The sequence below is a fragment of the Bos indicus genome, chromosome 14 (genome assembly GCF_029378745.1).
Source record: "Bos indicus isolate NIAB-ARS_2022 breed Sahiwal x Tharparkar chromosome 14, NIAB-ARS_B.indTharparkar_mat_pri_1.0, whole genome shotgun sequence".
Classification (NCBI taxonomy): Eukaryota; Metazoa; Chordata; class Mammalia; order Artiodactyla; family Bovidae; genus Bos; species Bos indicus.
In genome coordinates this window covers 42470458-42492215 of record NC_091773.1, presented here as the reverse complement: position 1 = coordinate 42492215, position 21758 = coordinate 42470458, and positions in this window count along the sequence as shown.

The following is a 21758-nucleotide window of genomic DNA, read 5'->3' as shown; positions in this document are numbered from 1 at the left end:
TGTTTTAATTATATTTACAAAAATCCCTCTTGCTTATAATAAAGCATAAAATGAGAGTGATATCACATCTTACCTATGTGCTTTATCCACAACCAAGAGGAGGAGATTATACAGAAAGTATACAATATACAGGGAGTAATGAAAAAGCTGGTTTAAAAATCAGCATTCGGAAAATGAAGGTCATGGCATCAGGTCCCATCACTTCATGGCAAATAGATGGGGGAAAAAATGGAAACAGTGACAGACTTTATTTTCTTGGGCTCCAAAATCACTGGGGCTGGTGACTGCAGCTATGAAATTGAAAGACACTTGCTCCTTGGAATAAAATATATGACAAATTTAACATATTAAAAAGCAGAGACATCACTTTGCTGACAAAGGTCCATAGTCATGTACAGATAGAACTTTGGACCATAAAGAAAGCTGAGTACCAGTAAATTGATGCTTTCATACTGTGGTACTGGATAAGACTGTTAAGAGTCCCTTGAACTTCAAGGAGATCAAATCAATTAATCCTAAAGGCAATCAACCCTGAATATTTATTGGAAGGACTGATGAAGAAGCTAAAGCTCTGATACTTTGGCCACCTGATGCAAACAACTGATTTACTGGAAAAGACCCCAGTGCTGGGAATGATTGAAGGCAGGAGGAAAAAGGGATGACAGAGGATGAGATGGTTGGAGGGCATCACCAGCTCAATGGACATGAGTTTGAGCAAGCTCCAGGAGTTGGTGATGGACAGGAAAGCCTGGCGTGCTGCAGTCCATGAGGTTGCAAAGATTCAGACATGGCTGAGTGACTGAACTAAACTAAACTGAAGTATTTGTTATGAAAGCCCAAGTAGACAGAGATGGGTGGGAATCTTGGGGGCCATTTTAGAATTCTGCCTGTTGCAGGCACATAGAAGAACTTGAATGGCTGTGCATCTTTTTGGGGTTTTGGAGGTAAAAAGGTCAGTCTACTGTGTACTCTCATATACTGACTCAGATACAGGAAGAATCTAGTAACTAAATGTGTTCTATAAGAGATTGACATATAAATCAGTGATGAACAGTTAAATTTGACAATAACAAGCTGTGGTAATTCCCGGTGCTGAGTATGTTTATAAAGTTGTAAGATGGCAGACAAGGGAGATTTATGGAAATTTGGAGATTAAAGTTCTCAGCCTTGTCATGTCTTCCACAATCTTTTCATCCTGTTTCTTGGAATCCCATTGCTTCCCTGTAGTGACTTTCTCATCCCTTGAGACCTAATGAATTGAGCATCTCACTGGTACTACAATTGCAACTTTTAAAAATCCAGTCTCGGACTCCCTGGTGGTCCAGTGGCTGAGTCTCCACACTCCCAACGCAGGGAGCTTAACTGCTTTGACACTTTAGGAGATGAGAGATTTGTTCTAAGCTACCATCAAAGCTTTAACATTTTCCATTTAAATTCTGAATGAGAATTTTACAATCTTCATTTCCTCTTTTTTTTTTTTTTGGTGTAAGCTTTGCAGAGCATTTATAAGACACCAAATATATACACAATTAATAATCATTGTTTAATTAAAAACCAAATTATTCAATTATTTGGTCTGTCAATGGTTTATCTTCTGTACTCATCACCTGCACCTGCTATGGGTAATTTGAATATCTGTGATGCTAGCACCTGAGAGAGATACCATTCTCCCCTCTCGCAGCCAGAAGATGGTCCACACATACCTCAAATGTGAGCAATCAACCCAGAATCTTACTTCGAGGGTGTACTTCATAGAGCTATGCTGCTGCTGCTGCTGCTGCTGCTGCTGCTTAGGCACTCCGGCATGTCTGATTCTTTTTGACTTCATGGACTGTAGCCCACCAGGCTCCTCTGCACATGGGATTCTCCAGCCAAGAATACTGCAGTGGGTTGCCATTCCCTTCGCCAGGGGATCTTTCCAACCCAGGGATCAAACCCAGGTTTCCCACATTGCAGGCAGATTCTTTACCTTCTGAGCCATCAGGGAAGCCCTCATAGAACTATACCTGCTACCAATTACTTTATTAGTCAGAGATCTCCAAACACGATTCCTTCAGTTTTGAGCATTATGTCATAAATTATCTTCTGAAAAGAATTGTGGGCAGGATTTACTGAATTGTGTAGAAGAAACCCAGGGCCACTGGAAATTGAGATTAGTTACTAATAGTAAACTCAGTGTCCAAGGGGAAGGAACAGTTATTAGAATCCAAAGAGAGAACTGTATAAAAATTTCCTGATGTGAACTATGAGCAAAGCCAGAATAAAAAATAACCCAATATCACTTTCCTTCTACTTTTCTTTTTTTTTTTTTTTCCTTCTACTTTTCTAACTCCTACCAGAATCGCTCATTGGTGAAAACAACCTAAAATCAATAAAATGAAGATGGTCTAAAAGTTTATTGATACAGTGCGCTTGGGGCAACCTTCCAAAGCACACAATAGAATGATCAAAGATGCAAGTTGTTTCTTGAGGGTAACTTGGAAGAAATCCAATTTATCATTCAATAATTCATAGCACTTTCTTGTAAAAGTATACACATAGGTAAAGTTAGGATATTTCATACCTTCTAAAGAGGAAGAAATTGTCATTTTAACCAAATCTCCAGAAAATTCTTAATATTTCATTTTAGTATATGCTACTGCTGTTCAGTCACTAAGTCATGTCTGATTCTTTGCAAGCCTATGGACTGCAAGCACACCAGGCTTCCCTGTCCTTTACTATCTTCCGGATTTTGCTCAGACTCATGTCCATTGAGTTGATGACGCCATCCAACCTATAATATATGCTATAGGCAAAGTGTAAAGAAAAATTCCAAATAACCTAAATATGCGTCAAAATTCAATAATTTAATACAAAAATTTAAGCATGTAATGGAATTCTCCAGGCAAGAATACTGAAATGTGTTGTCATTTCCCTTCTCCAGGGGATCTTCCTGACCCAGGGATTGAACCTGGGTTTCCTACATTGCAGGTAAATTCTTAACTGTCTGAGCCACCAGAGAAGCCCAAATAATGTGAATGACATAATAACTGAAAGGTAAAAATTATATTTCAAATTTTTTATCAGTTTCTGCATTATAAAGCTAGTATTAAGTATATTAAATAAAATAAGAAAATTTAACAAAAAATTGAAACTAGGACAAAAGGAAAAAAATATATACTCTAATGCAAATGTAATTAAATTTTGGTGTATATATATTCTTATATCTGTTTCCTTTTCTTCTATGCACAAATTTATTTTTTAGTGTTACCAGCATTATATGCTTCTGTAACTTGTGAAGATTGTGTGGAGAAATTGAGTGGACCCTGAAAGTTAATTTCAAAGGAGATACTGTCTGGAGGGCTAATTGTACACAAAATTCACGTGACCACTTATGTCTATGGTTTTATGTGTTTCATGCTATTACAGAAAGGTTGGTCTGGCTGCTGGCTGCTCAGAAGCCAATAAAGAGGCCATGTTGGTGGGAGGGAAAGTTTGCTTTATTTTAGAGGCTGGTTTGGGGAGGTGACAGTGATGGGTTAAGGGGGATAGGGAGGAACATCTGTTCAAAGTCCAAAGAGTGACTCCCCCAGCTGACAAGCAGGGGCTAAAAACTTTTATAGACAGGTGGGGGTGGGGGCTACATGCGGAAACAACCCAGTCAGCTCTGACAGTCATCTTTAAATTGGTGATCAACATCATCTTGATTGTTAGGTACAGTTACCCTTTAGTTGCAGAATCAGTTTGTTTCCATTTGTTTGAGACTGTTTCTTGAAATTGTGGCAGCTTATGTCACGGGTACAGTCTGCTCATTATGTAGTTAACTTCTTCCACTGGGTGGAAGTTTCAGCATCTATAAGACAACTCACAGGATATGGTATAGAACATTACCTATAGCCCTTTGAGGAGGAACTTAAAGTACAATGGCACCCCACTCCAGTACTCTTGCCTGGAAAGTCCCATGGAAGGAGGAGCCTGGTAGGCTGCAGTCCATGGGGTCGCTAAGGTTCGGACATGACTGAGCGACTTCACTTTTACTTTTCACTTTCATGCATTGGAGAAGGAAATGGCAACCCACTCCAGTGTTCTTGCCTGGAGAATCCCAGGGACGGGGGAGCCTGGTGGGCTGCCGTCTATGGGGTCGCACAGAGTTGGACACGACTGAAGTGACTTAGCAGCATACTTAGTGACTGGGCTTCCCAGGTGGCGCTAGTGGTAAAAAACCTGCCTGCCAACACAGGAGCCGTAAGAGATATGGGTTTGATCTATGGATTGGGAAGATCCCACTGGAGGAGGGCATGGCAACCCACTCCAGTATTCTGTTCTGTGCTTTTCTAGTACTCTTGCCTGGACAATCCCATGGACGGAAGAGCCTGGAAGGCTGCAGTCCATGGGGTCGCTAAGAGTCAGACACGACTGAGTGACTTCACTTTCACTTTTCACTTTCATGCATTGGAGAAGGAAATGGCAACCCACTCCAGTGTTCTTGCCTGGAGAATCCAGGGACGGGGGAGCCTGGTGGGCTGCCGTCTATGGGGTCGCACAGAGTCGGACAGGACTGAAGCGACTCAGCAGCAGCAGCAGCAGCAGTACAGTATGACTGTCACAGAAAATTACAATTGTCTGTGTGCTTATGCATCTTCATCCCTAGACTGTTGAGGGTGGAAAATTCTTCAGTCAATAACATCTAGCAAATGTCTAATCCATGAACATGCCTGGCACATGAATGACATTCAAACCATTTCTTGACTGCATCTTCATCCCTAGACTGTTGAGAGTGGAAAATTCCTCAATCAATAACATCTAGCAAATGTCTAATCCATGGACATGCCTGGCACATGAATGACACTCAAACCATTTCTTGACTTTGGAAATCTTAATGACTAAATTATTATTATTTGATTTCCTTTTACTGTTTTCCTTTGTTTCTGTTTTTCTGCTGTTTCCTTTGTTTCTAACTTCTCTGATTAAACTTACTCCTTGGCTAAAGTTTTTCCACAGACAAAAGGCAGGCAGAGGATGTGGCAGGTGGGCGCGGCAAGGGCCATAGAGTCCCGCTCTGTTTCAATGTTATGTTGCACTTTTGAGAATTATCACACTTAAAGTGCCAAGTATTACCTGTAACAAGATAGTGCTTTTGGCAGAGGAGCATAGCTTCAGATTATTTTTTAAAGGATACACTGGTGCCAAACCCCGAGGCTTTGAAACTGCAGCTGCTCCAGTAAACATTTCCCAGGTCTGCAGGAGCTCCGCTGACCTAGGTTTCTGTTCCCTCTTTCATGTTATGGCAGAACCAACCACTACCTAACATCACACCTGTCCCTTGCATTGGACTCCACTCACCAGCCCGGATACACCCTCCTTTTTGTTGAAGGTGAGTTTCTCTTTGCAGTCTTTGACTCCTTTCTTTCAAGGGACCTGATCCAGGCCACTTCAATTCATCAGAAGTACTTTTGTAGAAGGAAAGGTGAGGTTTGTATTTCTTTCCTCCCTAGAGGTCTCTGTGTAAATTGGTTCACTTCTTCCCACAGGAACTGCTCCTTGCACTGAGTGGGATTGCCTCCTTTTCAGACCACAAAAGATCCTGTTTCAACCTGCTCTGGAGCAATGGGTGCCAGGACGGCTTACAATTTCATGAACAAAGAAAATTGTTCAAGTGATTAAATAAAAATCATCAGAAATGAACCCTCAGGTTATTCACAGCTCTCTTTCCACACACAGAAAATACTGACAGAATGTCTTAAATTCTGCTTCTTAATGTACCTGCCTCATACACAAATATGATTATATTTAATCTACTTTGTGTCCTGTTCTGTTTCTTTTAAATTATATTCTAAACATTTTCAAAGTTTTTTTCAAATCAAAATAATACATTATGGAAAAAGTAACATGGGAACTTACATTACCATATGTAAAATAGATAGCCAACGGGAATTTGCTGTATGGCTCAGGAAACTCAAACAGGGGCTCTGTATCAACCTAGAGGGGTTTAATGGGAAGGGAGATGGAAAGGAGGCTCAAAAGAGAGGGGATATTTGTACACCTATGGCTGATTCACGTTGAGGTTTGACAGAAAACAACAAAATTCTGTAAAGCAATTATCCTTCAATAAAAAATAAATAAATTTTTAAAAATACAAAAAAGAATACATTTAGATTTATATATAATATGTACAATACTTCTACATCTAACATGATATCTAGTAGATATAAAAATGTTGGTTTAGTAATTCTACTAATGATATTCAAATTGAACATACTATGGTTCCTTGATTTAGGGTAATTTTTACAAGAAATCAATGGAAAATTCTAAAAAAGTTTTATCTAACTGCTGATGTATGTTACATAAGTTATAGATGTACAATATAGTGATTCACAATTTTTAAAAGTTATTCTCTCTTCATAGTTATTTTAAAATACTGGCTATAATCCCCTTGTTGTACAGTATATCCTTGTAGCTTATTTTGTACATAACAATTTGCACTATTAAGAAACTAAAGGAAAAATTTTATAACAGAAGAGAAGGTGGTGATGGTACATATACAACCCATTTTTTTGATAAAGTGGATATTTTCTAATGTAACATGTAATGGAGTTTTTAAGGTGTTGATTTGATAGGCTATAGCTCCTACTTATTTAATCAAATACTAATTTAAATGTTTCCATAAATGTATTTTGTACATGTAAGTAAAGTCCCTGGGTTCGATCCCTGGGTTGGGAAAATCCTCTGGAGAAGGGAAAGGCTACCCACTCCAGTATTCTGGCCTAGAGAATTCCAAGGACTGTATAGTCCAAGGGGTCGCAAAGAGTCAGACATGACTGAGTGACTTTCAGTTTCACTTTCTTTTCAAGTAAAGTCCATAATAATTTGACTTTATTTAAGTAAAGGAGATTATTAATTAATCACTTGACTGAGCCTGATTCAACCAATCAAAAGACCTTCAGAGAAAGGTTGAGGCTTCTCTGAAGCAGAATAAAATTTAACCTATGGCCAGCAACTGCCACTCATACTCAAGAATTCCAGTCTGCCCTTCCTAATAGCTTGTTTTAGTGACTTTAGGCTAGCCTAGCTAGACCCCATGACCATGTATATCAATTCCTTGCAAAAAATCTCATACATATCTCCTACTGATTCTGTTCCTTTGGATTAATCTAATAATCCAAATTGAAACACTTTGGCACCAGAAGTTGTTCTAGAGAAACACAATCATGAAGATAATTTTTCTGAATTGTTTCTGTGGTTTCTGGAATTGGTTCTATCATCTGATTAGATTTAAAGACACTACTGACTCTGGGCTTCCCAGACGGTGCTAGTGATAAACAGCCTGCCTGCCAATGCAGACATAAGAGACACAGGTTCAACCCCGGGGTCAGGAAGATCCCCTGGAGAGGGAAAAGGAAACCCACTCCAGTATCCAAAGTCTTAGGGAAGCTGTAATAACAGAATGACTTCATCATGTAAAACCTGATCACCCAATTAGAAGGGCCCAGAGGAAACAGTTTACAATCACTATGAGAAAATATACTTTTCTATAGCTCAGCTGGTAAAGAATCTGCCTGTGATGCAGGAGACCCAGGTTCAATTCCTGGGTCAGGAAGATCCCCTGGGGAAGGAAATGGCAACCCACTCCAGTATTCTTGCCTGGAGAATTCCTTGGCAGAGGAGCCTGTCAGGCTCCATGGGGTCACAAAGAATTGGACACGACTAAGTTACTAACCCAAGAAGGCGATGGCACCCCACTCCAGTCGTCTTGCCTGGAAAATCCCATGGATGGAGGAGCCTGGTAGGCTGCAGTCCATGGGGTTCTGCAGAGTCAGACACAACTGAGCGACTTCACTTTCACTTTTCACTTTCATGCATTGGAGAAGGGAATGGCAACCCACTCCAGTGTTATTGCCTGGAGAATCCCAGGGACTGGGGAGTCTCATGGGCTGCCAGCTATGGGGTCGCACAGAGTCGACATGACTGAAGCGACTTAGCAGCAGCAGCAGCAGCAGCAGCAAGTTACTAACACAGATGAGAAATAAGCTTGAGGGGAGCTGCAACATCCTTAAGAGATCTATTTGCTCTTCTTTGTAAGTAGGAATTACAATGGAAACTGCTACCATTGAACTGGGATTCCCTACATGAAATGGGGATAATAATAGGTGTGGTGACTGAAATATACAGCAGATTCTAAGCAGTAAGCAGAATAATCTAACTTATAGGAGATATATGGCATTAGTTAGTAGGTCATGGTCTCCATACAAAAAAAAAAAAAAAAGACTATTCAGGTTTAGTGAATAGCCCATCCGTTTAGAAGTCTAACTTGAATCATCAAGTCTTGTGACTAAGGCATGGCACCTGAATCAATTTCCTAACTGAGATAGTTTATGTCCCAGAACCCTTTAATGAAGGTGAGGATAGGTTCCCTTGAAGAAGAACCCCATTAACTGCCAAAGCAATATGGTATTGTTCATATTTCTCCTAGTCTTCTCCAAAGGGACCTAGGGCCATTTATCAGGGTGACTGTACTGGGGAAAGGGGAACCATAACATTTTAGGGGGATTACTGAACCCTGGCTCTTAACTGACATTAATTTCTGGATACCCCAAAAATGTCACTCTGTTCTACCAATCATAATAGAGACTAATAGAGGTCAGATTTTTAGCTCAAGTCCATCTCACAGTGGACTCAGTGTGTAATAACCCATCTGTAATTATTTCTCCTGGTTTCCAGTGGCTCAGTAGTAAACAATCTGCCTGCATTGCAGGAGACATAGGTTCAATCCCTAGGTTGAGAGAAGGAAATTACAACCCACTCCAGTATTCTTGCCTGGGAAATCCCATGGACAGAGGAGTCTGGAGGGCTACAGTCCATGAGATCGCAAAAGAGTTGGACATGGCTGAGTGACTAAACAACAACAACAACAATTATTTCTTCATTCCAGAATTAATCGTTGAAATAGGCATATTTAGAAATTGGCAAAATCTCCATTGATTCTCTGACCTGTGAGTAAAAGATATTATGGAAGGAAAGACCAAGTGGAAGTCACTACAACTCCCTATACCTAGGAAGATAAAAAACCAAAAGCAGTACCATGATCCTGGAAGACATGAAAGATGCAGGCATGGTGACTTCCCGCCATATCTCCATTCAACTCAGCTATTTGGCTTGTGCACGAAACAGATGGTTCTTGGAGAATGACAGTATATTGTTATAAATTTAATCAGATAGGGACTCCAATTGCAGCTGCAATTCCAGGTGTTGTTTCATTGCTTGAGTAAATGAACACATCCACTGGCATTTGATATGCAGCTATTCACCTGGAAAATCAATTTTTCTCTATGTATGTTAGTAGAGATCAGTAGTAGTAGTTTTCTTTCAGTTGGAAAGGCCAGCAATAAATCTTCATGGCTTTACCTTGGAGTATATCAATTTTTCAACCCCATGTCATAATCTACTACACAGGGATTTTAATCACTTTTTCTTTCCATGAAATGACACATTGGTCCTTTATATTAATGATTTTATGCTGATTGGATCTAGTGAACAGAAAGTAGCAACTGCTCTAGATATTTGTGTTACAGAAGGCAGGAAATACATTTCACAGAAATTCAGAAGTCTTCCATCTCAGCTATTTCTAGGGATGCAATAAAAAGAGGCAGGTCAATATATTCCTTCTGAGATGAAGAATAAGTTATTATCTGGCCCTCCTATAACCAAAAAAGCAGCATAATGCCCAGTGGACCTATTTAGATTTGAGGAACAGTGCATTCCTTTTTTGGGTGTGCTACTTTGGCCCATTCCGGGGGCTTCCCAGATGGCTCAGTGATAAAGAATCTGCCTACCAGTGCAAAAGACACAGGAGACAGGGGCTCAATCCGTGGGTCAGGAAGATCCCCTGGAGGAGGAAATGGTAACCCACTTCAGTGTTCTTGCCTAGAGAATCCCACAGACAGAGGAGTCTGGTGGGCTACAGTCTTTGGGGTCACAAAAGAATCGGATATGACTTAGCTACTAAACAACAACCATTAAGTAAGAGAAAGTAGTTATAAATACAAGCTACAATTACAATCATCCAACCGGTTGCAGAAAAAAGGACTATAATAGTTATAAGAATAGTTTCTTTGCTTTATTTTGAATAAGTTTGCATATATATTAATCAAATATCTTTGTTCTCTTGTCTCTTTTATTACCTTATCATCCAACATAAGATGTATTCATGTTACTCAATTTTATATCACAGTAAATTATTGAATATTGGAAAAAACTAAATATCATCCAAAAACTTTGTACTCTTTGTAAAAAAAGGTAAGTATTGTCATTTTTAAATGGAATAGTTACATCCTATCAAGTAGAAATATGACTTTATTGTTGGATTTTAAGTATGGGCTAAGGAGATGTATCTAGATGTCAAACTGTAGTGCTGTTTTTGATGTGAAACTTAGCCAGGATTCAGGCCCCAATTATTGAAATACTAATCTAGGTGTTACTGTAAAGATATTTTGTAGATGCAATTAAAGCCTGTAATCTATTGGAAGGAAGATTATCCTAGATAATCTGGCTGGACCTGATTCAATCAAGGCTGAGGTTTTCCTGAGAGAAGAAATTCTGTTTGTCCAACAATAGCTTTTACCTGGGCCAAAGAGTTCTAGTCTGCTCTCTTGATGGGTCACCTTATGGATTTTGAAATTGCCTAGAAATCCCCTATAAGACAATTCATTGAATAAATCTCTCTGCATGTAGCTCCTAATGATCCTGCTCTTTTGATTGAGCCCTAACTGATGTAGGCAGGAAGCAGATGTCTGTTGTTATTACAGTTGAGTAGACTATATATCAATAAGCCCAAGAAAATTGTAGGACTAGACTGAATTTGAAACAGTGACAACAGAAAAAACTCAAAATTGAAAATGTTTATTATCAATATGGACTTCCCTGGTGGCTCAATGGTAAAGAATCCACCTGCCAATGCAGGAACCCTGGCTTGGATCCATGGGTCAAGAAGATGCCCTGGGGAAGAAAATGGCAATCCACACCAGTACTGTTGCCTGGGGAACCCACGGACAGAGGAGTCTAGAGGGCTACAGACTATGGGGTCAGAGAGTCAGACACAACTTAGTGACTAAACAAATTCACAATATATTCTTCAGCAAGTGTGACCAAATATCTCTCTTATTCTAAGAACACGTCTCTAAAAACTTCAGCTATAGGAAATTAAGCAAATCTCTGCCAAAGATGTGTAATATTGCCTTATAAATTTTTGAATACATCAATTATTGAATTTGTTTTCTATTAAATCATTTCTAAGATAAATAAGCTTGTCTAGCATAAAGCTGAGCTTAGCTTCATTTCCTATGTGGCAAATTTCAGGAAGCATTTCATTTGGTCAATCAAGTGAAAGATGGAGAACAACTAAATCCACTACTTGGCTTTATCAGAATCTAAGATTATCATATTTATAAACAAATACTTCAGGTATTTCTGGAATAGTTTCCATTATTTTTTGAGATCTTAAAAATGATTTTTTGGTTAAATAAATGTAATTTATCTGTTAACATTATGATGACCATAATGCATATTTTTGTATTACCTTTAAAATAATAATAATTATGCTGTGGGTTGAGGGCTTGCAACATGCAAAGCATTCTACTAAACCTATGTCAGCGATTATCTCATTTCATCCTCAGAGTAGTTTTTAGAAGTAGGTTACTATCATTATTTCCCAGTTTATAAATTTAAAAAAATATGGGCACAGGGAAGGGAAATAACTGGCCATAAGTAATAGATAGGCAATAGATAATCACACAGTAACAGACTATCACATAGGTAATAGGCGGTAGATTATCACATAGGTAATAGATTATCACATTGTCAATAGATTCAGCTCTGTAAAAATAGAACTCATACTCTTAGCCACTGTGCATCACTGTGATTAGTTTCAAACAAAAGGAAATTGCCTTTATTTTATTTATCATGGTGGCTACTGTTTGGTTTGCCCAAGTGAACCTGTAGCCCACTGCTTAGCTTTTTGGAACTAAAGCAGGCCCTGGAGGCCTCAGAGGGTCACATCCTGGCTGGTTCACCAAAGTTGTTACAGAGCCCAGGCTTCTCTACTTGCTGCATGACAGGCCAATCGGTTGAGTGACAAGGTGCTGAAGCAAAGAAAGCCACTTTGTTTGAGAAAGCTGGCTATCTGAGAAGATGCTAGACTAGTGTCCTTGAAATCCATCTTAATGTTTTGGCACAGGCACAGAGCTTTTTAATTAACTTTTTATTGGAATATGATTACTTTACACTGTTGTGCTAGTTTCTGCTATATGGCAAAGTGAATCAGCTATCTGTTTACATATATATACCCCCTGCCTCTTGAACCTCTTTCCCACACCTCCCATTCCACCACTCTAGGACATTGTTTGTAGTCACGTGGATGGACCTAGAGTCTGTCCTACAGAATGAAGTAACTTAGAAAGAGAAAAACACATACATATGTTAGTGCATGTGTATGAAATCTAGAAAAATGGTACAGATGAGCCTGTTTGCAGGGCAGGAATAGATGCAGAGAAGGGACACGCAGATACAGGGTGGGGAAGGGGAGGGTAAGACAAACTGGGAGAGTAGGAAAGGGCTTTCAAAGAGAAAGGCAGAACAAGGATGCAACCAGACACTGCCTAACGCCACCTACTTGATGCTGGAGAAGTAGCCAGCAAACTTGAGTTCTTGCATGCATCAATCATTCTGGCATCTTTCTTTCCCTAAAATCTGTAATAAGATTAGGTCATTTAATTTCAAAGACAGCAGCTGTGGGCGAAGATGAGGGTGGGGGAAGAATTTGGAAAAGGAGCCTGCCCCTCCCACCCATAGACTTAGTTGCAGATTTTATCTTTGTCCCTTCAAGACTGAGCAGTTTGGGACAAAATTTATAAGTTTAAATCCGGTCATATTGACCCTACAAAGTCTCAAGTGGAAAGGAAAAGAACAACATATAGAAATCAAGAAAGACTTTTGTACCTGGGAGGATCCCCTAGGGTCCTGCTCCACTTCAATACCACCATGGAGATAGAAGGGATAGGGATCATTGTTACTGGTCTCTGTGTGGTCTCCAATCTTATTACATCATGTGGCTTTGTTACCATTGGACATTGATGAAAACCCTGGCTGATCACTAGGATTTCTCTGACACTATCCCAGCAGGAAGAGATAGGAATGTCTCACAATTACCATGTAGGGATGGAATTCCAGGCTCCCCATGACTTCTCCACTGCCACAGGGATGAAGGAGCTCATTATTGTCTGGTGGGGATGAAAATACAGCTTCCCATTTGATTCTCTTTTTTTTGGCACCAACCTGACAAGGAGAGTACCTTGTTACACAGGGCAAGGGTGGAATTCTAGGTTCCCTACTCAACCTTTACTGGGGTGTGTCGAGAGGAATAATGCAGTTATGTTCTGAAATTTTCTTGTCCTTCTTGTCTTTCCCCTTTCCTGGTCCTTTTATTCTTGGTGTTGTTATTGTTTTTCTGTTTGTTCTTGTCCACGTTTATGGGTTTTTAGCTTTTCCATCACCCAGTCCAGTATATATATGTCAAAAAGAAAATCCAGGAAACTCACCACCATGTTTTTCCCCAGGTACTGTGATTTTTAGTTGGTCAGTCTTTTTCTCCCCATAATTAAAAATTGTTTGCATGTTTTACATTTAATTCCCAGGATTTATAGCTGAACTTAATGGAAATATAGGAGGAAATGTGTCTGTTACATCTTTCTGCCACTGTAGTTCATATCATCATTATTTAAGTCAACTCTCTCCATGGAAATAAAGAAAAGTAGAGTTTGGAAAAAGGAGATACAGAGAAAAAAGAAGAACTCTGGCCTTGACAGCCCATAGCAACATGGACAGACCAGCTTAGGTTTCAGCTGTAAGGCCTGGAAGTTTTCTTCTTATCCAGTATCACGAACTTCCTCAGCCATCCAAGAGGTAACCACAGGCTGAAAGAGACACAGAGAAGAGACTGAGGCAACAGAATGAGATGACCCACTATTGAGAAGGAAAGTGAATCCCATTATGTCACTTGGTATGGGTAAAATAATGGGCTTTATTAGAAAAACTTTTAAGCCAAGAGTCTGCCCATGAAGATCTGTCTCGCATTTCTTCCATCAACCCACACTGAAGGCATTTGGACCCAGGTGCTGCTGGACACATGGTGTGATTTTGAGTAGAATAATCTCATCTACTTTGCTATTCTTCCTTCTTACATGGCACATAGTGATGAACGGAAAATTGAGCCTCAATCAGCCTGGGATTCAAGCCAACTTAGAGTCCATTAGAAAATAGAAATTTTCCTCCAATCATGTGGGAAGTTAGTTTAAGTGCAGCCTCTCCACCTAGGAGCAACTTTCCCTTTCACTTTCACTCCAACCAGGAGAAGGGATCTTCCCTGGTCCCTACCTACTCATGGGTAGCGTATTGTCCAGACAACTCAGAGTGAGACGTAAAAGTGGCTTCCAGATGCATCTACTCATTGGATCACATTCACTCTAATATATTTCATAATTCATTCTTTTTCTTCCTAATATTAGATACAAAAGAAATTTCAAACTATTAGTCATAAAATATGGCCTCAATATAAGAGGAACCTGACCAAATATATTTTCTTTAAATGGATTTCACAAGTGAAAAATATTGCTGTTACCATTGCTGTTTAGTTGCTAAGTCCTGTCCACCTCATTTGTGACCCCATCGGTTGTAGCCTTCCAGGCTCCTCTGTCTATGGGATTTCTCAAGCAAAAATAGTGCAGCTTATTTAAAAATCAGCAAAGTCACACAGCCTCATGACAGAACAGGGAGTGAAATATAGGTTTGAGCTGCAATGTTAGGCCTTCCACTGCAATGCCAGCCATCCTAAGCTGACTACTGCAAGAAAGATGATACATTTTTTGTGAGTTTCCAGAAATTGTCATCTTCTTTCCTTTCAATTATTACAGCAAACCAGACAGCTCTATATATTTATTTTTAAAATGCTTCATTTTAACCATAATAGTTAACCTGATTGTTCTCTGCTATTGCCTCCTAATTCTCGCTAAAATTTACATCATTGAACTTTGACAGAACAAATAGCTAAACTGGTATCTTAGTCCTATGTAAACAAAGTAATTAACAGACAAAAAGAACTTTCACTTTTCAACTGATTGTCATGAGGCATGTGCTGACAGTCAAAGAAATAGATAAAGGAAACTATTAAACCATGAGGCTGTCAGCCCTGATTTCAGTATAAATCAGGACTGATTAGAATCAACATTCAGCACTTACTCATTCATCATGTACCGTATTTTATTAGAAGGGCTTAAGAAGGCTCTTTACACGTGGTTGTTGATCACTTGGTAGTGTACATGGACTGAACTGAATACAAAGGCAAACGAGTCCATAATAGAGTCACACAAAAGAAAATAACGGAAGAATATTCTATTAAACATTTTATCTTTCTTTGTTTCCAGCATAGCAACCTATAGAAAAATTGGCAGTGAGCGTGCTACATTTAGAAACATAAATGCAGCTCTGCAGAGAAATATCTTGATCCAATTACTCGGGCTTCTTTCAGAATAAAATTAAGTTGTCAAGCAGCAGACAAAGATCTAATTTCTCAGGAATAAGAGTCCAGGTGGAGTGATTTGTGTGATGGGTGGGTAGACAGAATACACAAAGCATCTTGATTTTAAATCGTTAGTTGCAATAGATTGACTTGTGCTGATGAGTATAATAACGGGAAGGTGTTAGTGCAAATTATTTTTAAAAATCTTGATTCTCCCAAGGCAAACAGTTTCTTTTTTCTCCCCCAAAAGACAGCAATACAGAGATGAGAAAACCAAACTGTGATAACTGCAGAGGTTAGAGGCCAGATTGTGACATTCCTCTGTGCATGCCACAGCATATCATTAGATGGAGAGAACTGAGAAAAGCATATTTCTTCATGGTATTGCTGAGCAGAAAATATATAAAGTGGCTAGAACTATAAACAGTTGCAGCATATACAGTGGCAGCTATTCACCCACAGAATAGAAAAACCAAGGGCCAGCAAATGGAGGTCTCAGCCCCACTGTGGAAAGGCAGTAAGGCGGAGATGAACAAAGAGGAATGAATTGTTTTTATTTTGTGTGTGAAAAATCAAAATATTTGCTTCTAGTGGTCAGTAATGGCTAAAGTATACTGTTTTCTAAATCTCCAGTAAAATACTCAGCAAGGGTCCAATGTTTGTACCTCATTCATTCCTAAACACACACACACACACACACACACACACATACACCCCTCCCTTTTTGGTGCATGACGGTCACCTGTTGTAATCTCTGACAATGTCTTTGCAAGACTGAGGTGTTCTAATTGGATACAAAAGCAATCAGTGTAATGCGACATAGTTAACCTCCCAGAGGCCTATCAGTCTACTCAGCTGTGGCAGCTAGTAGGAAATTTAAGTAGTTTCAATAAATCATTCAAAGGCAGAAACTGCTAGCCAAAAGAGAATTTCAGGAAAAAAAATATCAGGTGATAAACATTCTAGCACTTTGCATATCAATCTATGATCTTTTAAACTTTACCCTAATTTCTGCCCCTCTTTAGTGTCTTCCATACAGTCGCGTTTTTCTAAAAGAACAAGCCTGAATTGGATTTTCCTAAATTTGAGTTTTTAATCCTGAAGGGCTTTCGTAATGTTTTCTTGGCTTGATATCAAACTTCTGATAATTTTTATTAATAAGGTCCGATGCTTAGTTAGCATCACATTCTCCCATGGTCCATATTAGGCATCTTTGTGCACATACATGCTGCACGCGCACACACACACACACACACTGAAAATTCAAAATGAGATGAGCATTATGGCATGGATGCCTGGCATTCACAGATCTGGCACTCCAGGTTTTTGCTTCTCTCAAAATAAAACTTCATAAGACCATAAGATCTTGTGATTTTTTATTTGTCGTCATTTAGTCACAAAGTCACGTCTGACTCTTTTGCAAGCTTATGGACTATAGCTTGCCAGGTTCATCTGTCCATGGGATTCTCCAGGCAAGAATACTGGAGTGGGTTGCCATGCCCTCCTCCTCCAGGGGATCTTCCTGACCCAGGCATTGAACTTATCTCTCTTACATAGTCTTCTGCATTGACAGGCAGATTCTTTACCACTAGCGCCACCTAGGAAGCCCAACAATTCTTACTGAATTTCAAGTCATCTGTTTTCCAGATAGAATCCACATCTCAAAACATTTCTTTAACTGGCTTTTTTTTTTCTCTGTCTGTTCTCTTTCTAGAATCCCACAGTGACACACTGGCAGAATTCTTCAGGGCCTCATAGAGATGTTTCTAACTCCTTGATGCCCATGATCTTTGAGTACCACCCACACACAGAAAGCAGTGAACTGGAGGGACTAGAAGCCAGCAGGTAGAAGCCGGCTAACCCTGGTCTGGCAGTTGGGAAGGCATGAGTGCAGCAAGGACACCCTAAGAGGCTCGAGCAGATAACTTCTATGATCGGCAGAGCTGTACGGTCTCTATCCCTTGCAGTCAGTCACAAGAAAAGAAACAGCCCCGATTTTTGGACCTATAAAATAGCAACAGCCGACTCACAACATGAAGGTGAAAGGCATCTATGGATAAACAACAACAAGAAATAGAATTTATTTAAGGCCAAAAAACAGAATGCTTACTAGAGAAGGAAAATCAATTTGGAAAAACAAAAATTTGTAGCTTCCATTGAAATAGAACCCACAGAAGAGATGAACAAAATCTTTAGGCAAAAAGTATTAATAATAAGGGACCTCAAGGAGATAGAATTAGAGCTCCTAAAAGACTTTCTAGAACTATTGAATAGGGCTTCTGCTTTTGAAAAAGTTAAATTTAAAAAATGAAAAATAAAAGAATGATATATGCCAGTTGACTATTTAGGGTTCTTGAGTATTAAGGGAAAGTAATATGTCATAACAAAAAGCTAAGCTCCACAGAACTAGAATTTATGAGGGAGACGACATGAGACAAATCAGGGGACTTCATGAGCATATTACGAGAGTGCTTCAAAGAACAGAAGAGACCAGATGGAAAGTGGATTATTAACAAAGGGTTTTTTTTTTTAATAAGTGGTTCTGAATTGTACAGTCTTCAGATCAAAAGAATTCACTATGCTATAGGTAGCACTGATGAATACAACACACACACACACACACACACACACACACACACCCCTAGACGTGTGATAGCTTCTGAAATGCAAGGAGAAATTTTTTCAACTTTCAGAGAGAAAATTACAAAAGAAAGATAGAAGATACCCTTTCCAAATCATTTACCAGATTTAAGTCTACATTGACTATGGCAGAATGACTGGGATTTTGTAAAAAAGAATTGCTGAAATAAAAAGACATAATTTAAGAGAGAGTCTTGTAATAGCATGATGCTAAAAAAAAAAAAAAAAAAAAACCTAAATTGTTTTAACTGAGGATTTGAAGCAGGGGTGGAAGGAAGTAGGAAACTAAATATTTTCTAACAATTTCATTTCTACATGAAGTGTGAAGAGAGAGCAAGTGAAACATCTTGGGAAAAGAGTATTTAACACTCCTAAAATATTCTAAAACTGTAAGTTAAATTTTGATTGGTAAAGACTGGAAGGGAACCAAATCAGAATAAAATTCTAAATTAATAAAATAAAGGGGAACAGAGAACTTCCTCAAGGCAACAAAAAGTAGAGTAAGACAAAAAGAGGGAAAGGTATTGGAAAAGATGCTATAGCAAAATTTAAGGAATAAAACTTCTGCTATGTTATTAAAATAAATGTGAAGAAATGTTGAAAAATAAAGAACCACTTTACTTAAGGAAATCAAAGGAAGAAATAAAGCAAAAAAGAATTAATCATAATAAATAGTATAAGTTGTGAAAGTAATAAAAATAGAATACAAAGGGAATGGGGTTTCCAAGGTACCGCTAATGGTAAAGAATCTGCTTGCCAATACAGGAGGCTTGAGAGACACAGGTTCAATTCCTGGCTCAGGAAGATCCCCTGGAGGAGGGCATGGCAACCCACTCCAGGATTCTTGCCTGGAAAATTCCATGGACAGAGGAGCCTGCCGGGCTACAGTCCATAGTGTTGCAAAGAGCAGGACACGATTGAAACGACTTAGCATGCATGCACAAAGGAAATCCTGAAAGAATGATAAAAGCAAACTCTAGTTTTTTTTGATGACTACTTAAATAGATAAGCAACCTGAATAAGGAGATAAGAAATCTTCAGTTCAATTCAGTTCAGTCACTCAGTTGTGTCTGACTCTTTGCGACCCCATGAATCGCAGCACGCCAGGCCTCCCTGTCCATCACCAACTTCCAGAGTTCACTCAAACTCACCTCCTTCGAGTCAATGATGCCATCCAGCCATCTCATCCTTTGTCGTCCCCTTCTCCTCCTGCCCCCAATCCCTCCCAGAATCAGGGTCTTTTCCAATGAGTCAACTCTTCACATGAGGTAGCCAAAATATTAGAGTTTCAGCTTTAGCATCAGTCCTTCCAAAGAACACCCAGGACTGATCTCCTTTAGAATGGACTGGTTGGATCTCCTTGCAGTTCAAGGGACTCTCAAGAGTCTTCTCCAACACTACAGTTCAAAAGCATCAACTCTTCGGCCCTCAGCTTTCTTCACAGTCCAACTCTCACATCCATACATGACCACTGGAAAAACCATAGCCTTGACTAGACAGACCTTTGTTGGCAAAGTAATGTCTCTGCTTTTCAATATGCTATCTAGGTTGGTCATAACTTTCCTTCCAAGGAGGAAGCGTCTTTTAATTTCATGGCTGCAGTCACCATCTGCAGTGATTTTGGAGCCCCCCAAAATAAAATCTGACACTGTTTCCACTGTTTCCCCATCTATTTCCCATGAAATGATGGGACCGTATGCCATGATCTTCCTTTTCTGAATGTTGAGCTTTAAGCCAACTTTTCCACTCTCCTCTTTCACTGTCATCAAGAGGCTTTTTAGTTCCTCTTCACTTTCTGCCATAAGAGTGGTGTCATCTGCATATCTTAGGAGAATAATATTAAAGAATATACATGTAAATATGGTAGCAATTAAAAGAATTACAAGATAATGTAATACACAACTTCCCAGAAACATATTTATACAGCTAGAACGGTGCTGCCTAATAGAATTTGTGAAATGATGGAGACGTTCTTTTTTCCCATGGTCCCCATAGCAGTCACATGTGGCTGAGAAGCACTTGCACTATGGCTAGTATGTTTGGGGAACTTTTTTTTTCCCATGAGATTCTCTAGGCAAGAATACTGGAGTGGGTTGCCATGCCCTCCTCCAGGGGATCTTCCTGAACCAGGGATCCAACTCAAGTCTCGTAAGTCTCCTGCATTGGCAGGTGGGTTCTTTACCACTAGTACTACCTGGGAAGTCCAACTGGCAGCTACTTACTGCTAAATTAGTGTCTGCTATATTCTGTTGTGTTCTTGTTAAGATATGGTTGGCATCATGCAGTGGGCTAGCATCTGAGTCAGAAACAATCAACCCAGCACTCTTCCCAGGAGACCCTTTGCCAACTCACATTGGGACGTTCACAAACTGAACTCTCCAGGCTGAAGACAAATCTAAGCACAAGATGAATGGTAAAAGATTCTTACAAAGGTGAGAGAGTGATATTAAAACATGAAGTCAGGTGAAATTTTAAAAATTTGAAATCTAAAATGTTTAGAAAGTAGAACTGTGAGCCATGACTCTCACAGCTCCCTGCGTGCCTGCCTTCAGAATGGTTTCCTTGACCTTATTCCCCATCCTAATCTCCTGCTTCTTATCTGCAGTGCATTAAAATCTTAATTAAGTTAAAATTGTTGCTAAAACAGAAGTTAATACCATTTTGTGTGTATGCGTGCTCAGTTGTGTTTGACTCTGCAATCCCATCGACTGTAGCCCATCCAGGCTTCTCTGTCCATGGAATTTTCCAGGCAAAAATACTGAAGCAAGTTGCATTTCCTACTCCAGGGGATCTTCCTGACTCAGGGATCAAACCCACATCTCCTGCCTCCCCTGCAGGGTACGTGGATCCTTTACCACTGAGCCACCTGGGAAGCCTGATGACAGAGACAAAGATAACCTAATATGAAAAAATGTAACACCTTGGTTTAAGATGTCTTTGACACACCTCTTTTGGAGCTACTGAACTGTTTACCATATGATTTTTATTTATTTATTATTGTGGGGTTTTTGGTTTGTTTTTTCTTGGGGGGGGGCGCGGTGCAGGGGCTTATATTTCAGATAGTTGCAGTAATTTGGGATCTCCTGGTAATTGAAATACAGCTAAAAAACATTTTTCCTGCAAGTCAGCAACCAACCTCCCTCACTCTGAACATATAATGATCTTTCTCCCAACCCTTTTAGTCACCAAATCTCAATCTTTAAATCTCTTTCACAGTGTCGTCTCCATTTCTATCACCATTGATATCACTTCATAACAGGATTGCCATCCACACCTACTGTTTTGATTTTTTGATTTCTCACCAATTTATCCTATACCGACATGAACAAGAAACTTCCTTATCTCAACATAATCTGGCTTCTCTTTCAAATTTTGAAATGCTCAAAATCTGGGACCATGTTACATTCGGGTTTATTTATATATCCAGTTTTTAATTATGTGCCCAATACACCCCAATTGTGGGGTGAAGTGGGATCTTACATTTAAATTTTACTTTCAGGGCTAAGACTGCTGTCATTAAGTTAAATGCTTTTACTTTACAAAGATTAGCTTATAAGCTCTTTTGAGTGTGATG